This window comes from Scyliorhinus canicula, chromosome 16, assembly GCF_902713615.1.
Source record: "Scyliorhinus canicula chromosome 16, sScyCan1.1, whole genome shotgun sequence".
NCBI classification, from domain to species: domain Eukaryota; kingdom Metazoa; phylum Chordata; class Chondrichthyes; order Carcharhiniformes; family Scyliorhinidae; genus Scyliorhinus; species Scyliorhinus canicula.
The window spans coordinates 100,803,211-100,809,210 of NC_052161.1; positions in this window are offsets into that span (position 1 = coordinate 100,803,211).

Sequence of the window (6,000 nt, forward strand, 5' to 3'; positions counted from 1 at the left end):
CGTAATTACAGGACTGCGCAAGGATGCGGAGGTGGGTGAGAAAGGATTGGAAACGTTCATCCTTACCCTGCAAACGCTGTTGGAAGACATAGCGCTCATAACTTTCATTCACCTCGATGTCGCAGTGACTGTCAAATTTGAGGAGGATCGTCTTGAATTTTGATTTGTCTTCACCATCAGCAAAGGTGAGAGAGTTGAAGATGTGGATGGCATGGTCCCCGGCCGTGGAAAGGAAGAGAGTGATCTTCCTGGCGTCTGGAACAGCTTCCAGGTCTGTGGCTTCAAGGTAGAGCTGGAGCTTGAAGATCTTCCAGTTGGCCCCTAGGGTACCGGTGATGCGGAGCGGCGGCAACGGGCGGACACTGTCCATTTTACAAGATGGCTGTATGCTGGTGGAAGGCAGATCACTTGCAGGTAGGTCCAAGAAGTTCTAACATCAACTACTGGTACCATGATGTGTTGGGCACTCTGGATCCGTGGAGACTGTGTCTACCTCAACAGTAACACATACAGGGCGGAATTCTCCGCTCCCCACGCCGGGTGGGAGAATCGCGGGAGGGCCGGGCGACTCACGACACGCCGCCCTGGCACCCCCCCGCGATTCTCCCACCCCCCGCTCGAGGAATCGCCGCTCGCTGTTTTTCCCGGCGACCGGCGACTCTCTGGCCCGGATGGGCCGAGCGGCCTGACGTTCCCGACCTGTTCATGCCGGCGGCAACCACACCTGATCGCTGCCATCGTGAACATGGCGCCAAAGTTTCGTTTGTGGCTTCTGGGGGGTAGAGAGGGGAGTGAGCACCATGGCGGTGCTCGGGAGGGGACTGGCCCGCGATCGGTTCCCACCGATCATCGGGCCGGCGTCTCCAAGAGACGCACTCTTTCCCCTCCGCCGCCCCGCAAGATCAAGCCGCCAAGTCTTGCGGGGCAGCGGAGGGGAAGACTGCAACCACGCATGCGCGGGTTGGAGCAGGACAACCTGCGCATGCGCGGCTGACGTCACTTAGGCGTAGCCGTCGTGTCATTCGAGACGCGCCGCCTTGACGCAAGCGTCAAGGCCCGGCGGCCGAGATTTACGAAGCGCCGTTCCTAGCCCCCTGGGAGGGGGTGGGGGGTGAATAGGGTGCGAGGAGTGGCCTCCAAGGCCGTTGTGAAACTCGGCCGAGTTCACGACGGCCTTCCCGATGCCGTGCTAGAGCGGAGAATTCCACCCACAGGCTACCAACACTTGAAATAGTACAACACTATTTTATTAAGCTAGAAACTGTTGAACATACTTTCACTGTGGGTCGACACTATGTTAGATTAAACTAAAGACCTATGCCTATCGTAACCAGTCTATGCACTCAGCACATGGTGAAGATCTGTGCTGCAAGCTGTGAGCTCTGTCCTTCTGAAAGGCTGCATCCCGAATGAGCGGGAAAACTGATGCCCTCTGTCTTTATAGTGAGTGTGCTCTAACTGGTGATTGGCTGCGGTGTTATGTGTGTTGATTGGTCTTGCTGTATGTCAATCAGTGTGTGTCTGCACCATGATATACTGGTGTATATTATGACAACTATATTAACTTTGAACTGAATCAAGCACATCAAGATGCCCGGGCAGAAGGAATATCTGCCATTGCCGGGATGCCCCACGTCCAGGGGTAATAGATGATATGCATGTCGCCTTGCTTGCACTGGGGCATCAGGGAGTGGCCTTCTTAAGGTACCCACTGAGGTACTGGCTGATGGCGCCAGTGTGGGAGCCGGTGACTAAGGTGGAGACCTGATATACTGAGGCCCATGCTGCCATCGTGCTGTCACTGAGCAGTGCACCAGACTGTTCAAAATGCGGTTCCGATGTTTGGAATTTTCTGGTGGTGTACTGAAGTACACCCCCCAGAGGGTCTCCCACTTTGTGGTTGTCTGCTGTGCCCTCAACAATATGACATGGCAGGGCTCAAGGAGGGACATGCAGCCTCGTCTGAGGACGGGCCAGGAGGGACTGGAGAACAAGCCCAGGGAACACCCGTGGTAGCAGCTGGAGGATGGAGGACAGGCGGTGGCGTGTGTCTGGTATGCCCGGAGGGCCAGAGAGATCCTCATCTTCGCCTGCTGCTCATAGGACGTGACTATGTCGGTCAGCTCACCCCCTATCCCCCAACTCCCCTCCAATCACTCCCCTTCCCCCATTGACCACCCCCCCCCATTCTCCTTCCTTCCCTGCTGCATTCCAATCCTCCCACACACCCCCGCCTCTTCCCAACTACCCTGTTCCACCCTCCCAAGAGTCTGTATAAAATCACTCCAGGGTGATGGGTCTGTGTCGGTACTGTCAGTGGATCACCATACAAGGCAGGAGGGTTATGATAACCTACTATGATGTAAGCTCTGGTGCTTCTCAGTTTATGCCAGAGTTGTCTTTCTGCTGACAGCATGCTCACACCCATCACCTGCACGGGGTTTGCAGGCCGAAAGACGTGCTGTTAGGTGAATCGGATGTTCTGCATTTTCCCTCGGTGTGCCCGACAGTGTGGAGACTGGGGGAATTTCACAGTACTTCATTACAGTGTTAATGTAAGCCTACTTGTGACAATAATAAAGATTATAATTCCAGCAACTGCAAAACTTCAGCGAGACCTGCCGCCTATTAATCATCTGTATCCCTCTAAATTGGCCCATTGCCTTCTTTAGCTGGGACTAAACACCAATTCCTCATAAATTATCTACACCCAGGGAATGTCCTGCATCAATACAATGTTCCATTAGCCATCTCTCTGTGAACAAGTACATGGCTAACAGAAATGGTCACCTCACTTTTCTGACTTCTTAATTACAGCTTTAGTAGATACATATATTTTAAACCAGGGATTTTACTAAGATTACTGTCACCAATATGAAATATATTTTTTTTAAATGTGTTTTATTACAAAGCTCTATCAAAACAGGTTACAGCAAACAAACACCCCAGGAAAAATACTTCCCCGCCATCAACTATACAGTCTGTACAATGTTTTACCCTCTTTTTCACCCTCCCCCCCCCCCCCCCCCCCCCCCCCTCTGCGATGAACAGCTCCTCAAATACGGTTACAAACATCCCCCACCTTTTCTTAAACCCCTCTGCAGAGTCCTTTAACTCATACTTTATCTCCTCCAACCGCAGGAAGTTGGTCAGGTCACCCAACCAAACCGCTACCACAGTAAAATTTGCCGCTGTGCAATCAGAGCGGCGTAGGTCACGACATCGGCCTCCACCTCGCCATGAGCTCCGGCTTCTCTGAAACACAAAATATCGCCACCAAAGGGTCTGGGTCCACCTCCCCCTCCACTATCCTGGCTAAGACCACGAACATTCCCTCCCAGCACTATCACAATTTTGCACAACCCCAAACTATGTGCGCATGATTCGCTGGACCCCGCCACACTGTATTTTCTATGTTCTATCTGTTACCCCCGAAAGAACCCATTCATCCTCACTCGAGTCATGTGCACCACCTTAAACTGTATCTGGCTCATCCTTCCACAACAGGAGGTCCTGTTTACCCTTCGCAGTGCCTCACTCCATACACCCCAATTGATTTCCTCTCCCAACTCCCCTTCCCATTTCTCCTTGATCTTCACCATCCGCTCCCCTCCATGCTCCCCCAGCCACTTGTTTATATCCCCAATTCTTCCCTCACCTTTCACATCCGGAAGCAGCAGTCGCTCCAGCAGGGTGATCCTGGGAACCTAGGGAACCCTCTCCAGATCTTTTGTGCAAAGTCCCTAACCTGCAGATACCTGAACTCACTCCCCCTCGGCAGCTCTACGCTCTCCCTTAGCTCCTCCAGACTGGCGAACCCGTCCTCCAAATACAGACCCCGCACCTCGGCCAGCCCCACTTCCCTCGACCAGCCCCACTTCCCTCCACCTCCTGTCCATCCCCCCCGGCTCAAACCTGTGATTGTCGTACAGCGCCGTTAACACAGACATCCCTTCCACGCTAAAATGCCTCATGATGCACGATCAATTGCACGAAAGACTCAGATTGGTACAACTGTGGCTTTATTACAGTCTCCCCGGACAGGCGCCGGAATGTGGCGACTAGGGGATTTTTACAGTAACTTCATTGAAGCCTACTCGTGACAATAAGCGATTTTCATTTTCATTTAATTTCAGATGCGTGGCATCCTACTGCAGCTGGCGAAATGGCTGATCAGAAGGAGGACACGCATATTCATATGGCCCCTTGTGGGCGGAGCTAGCAGGCAGGGGCTACCGGCGAACCTGTCGTGCACGTCCTACCTTACATCCCCTAATACAGGTGCACACAGTGGTTCACCACATTCACCCCCTGTTAAAAATGAGTTCGGCGGGGGTGGCGTGGAACTATATAAAGTTTTGCAACTAATTTACAGTGGGGAGGGGGAAAAAATATCCATTTTGATAGTCCGGTGCCCGTCAGAGGTTAAGTCGATCCGGTGCTTTGACGGTTCGCTGGGAGCGACGTAACGGTGGCGGCGATGTCGGTGCTGGTGTCGCTGACGTTGGTGCTGGCGGTTTTGGTGCTGGAAAGTAGTCGGATGACTCCGGGAGCGTGCCGAAAACTTCCTTGTCCTCTTGCTTGGGAAGGAGAAGGAGGGATGGACCTGGTGGGGCTAATGTTGGGAGCGCCGGGGGAGGGGCAGGTGGCGCGGGGTGGGGGAGTGTGTTGGAGTGGAACCTGAGGCAGCCAGGTCCCTGAGGGAGACAGTATCTTGGCGGCCGGCGGGGAACTCCACGTAGGCATACTGGGGGTTGGCGTGGAGCAAGTGTACCCTGTCCACGAAGGGGTCCGCCTTGTGGAGTCAGACGTGCCTACGTAGAAGAACCGGTCCTGGAGCTGCGAGCCAAGTTGGGAGCGACACCTCGGATGTGAACTTCCGAGGGAAGGTAAAAACACGTTCATGGGGTGTATTGTTTGTGGCGGTGCACAGTAGTAACCGTATGGAGTGTAGTGCATCAGGGAGGACCTCCTGCCAGCGAGAGGCTGGGAGGTTTCTGGACCGCAAGGCCAGCTGGACGGCCCTCCAAACTGTCCCGTTCTCCCTCTCTACCTGCCCGTTTCCCCGGGGGTTGTAGCTGGTCGTTGTGCTGGAGGCGATACCCCTGCTGAGCAAGAACTGACGCAGCTCATCACTCATGAATGAGGATCCCCTGTCACTGTGGATGTAGGCGGGGAATCCGAACAGAGCGAAGATTGTGTTGAGGGCCTTGATGATGATGGCAGACGTCATATCGGGGCATGGGATGGCGAAGGGGAACCTGGAATATTCATCGACCCCACTGAGGATATGTGTTGCGGTCGGTGGAGGGGAGGGGCCCTTTGAAATCCACGCTGAGGCGTTCAAAGGGGCAGGGGGCTTTCACCAGGCGCACGCAGTCTGGCTGGTAGAAGTGCGGCTTGCACTCTGCACAGACCCGGCAGTCTCTGGTGACTGCCCGTACTTCCTCAACGGAGTAGGGGAAATTGCGAGCTTTGACGAGGTGGTACAGTCGTGTGACCCCCGGGTGACAAAGGCTGTCATACAGGGCCCGGAGTCGGTCGAATTGTGCGCTGGCACATGTACCTCAGGAAAGGGCATTGGGGGGCTCGTTGAGTTTGCCGGGGCGATACAAAATCTCGTAATTATAGGTGGAGAGCTCGATTCTCCACCGCAAGAATTTATCATTTTTATTCTTGCCCCACTGCGTTGTTGAACATGAAGGCTACCGACCATTGGTCAGTGAGGAGAGTGAATCTCCTGCCAGCCAGGTAATGCCTCCAATGCCGCACAGCTTCAACGATAGCTTGGGCCTCTTTTTCGGCGGATGAGTGCCGAATTTCAGAGGCATGAAGGGTGCGGGAAAAGTATGCCACGGGTCTACCCGCCTGGTTTACAGTGGCGGCGAGGACGACGTCTGAAGCGTCGCTTTCAACTTGAAAGGGGAGTGCCTCGTCTACTGCATGCATCCCGGCCTTGGCTATGTCTGTTCTGATACTGGCGAAGGCGTGTTGTGTCTC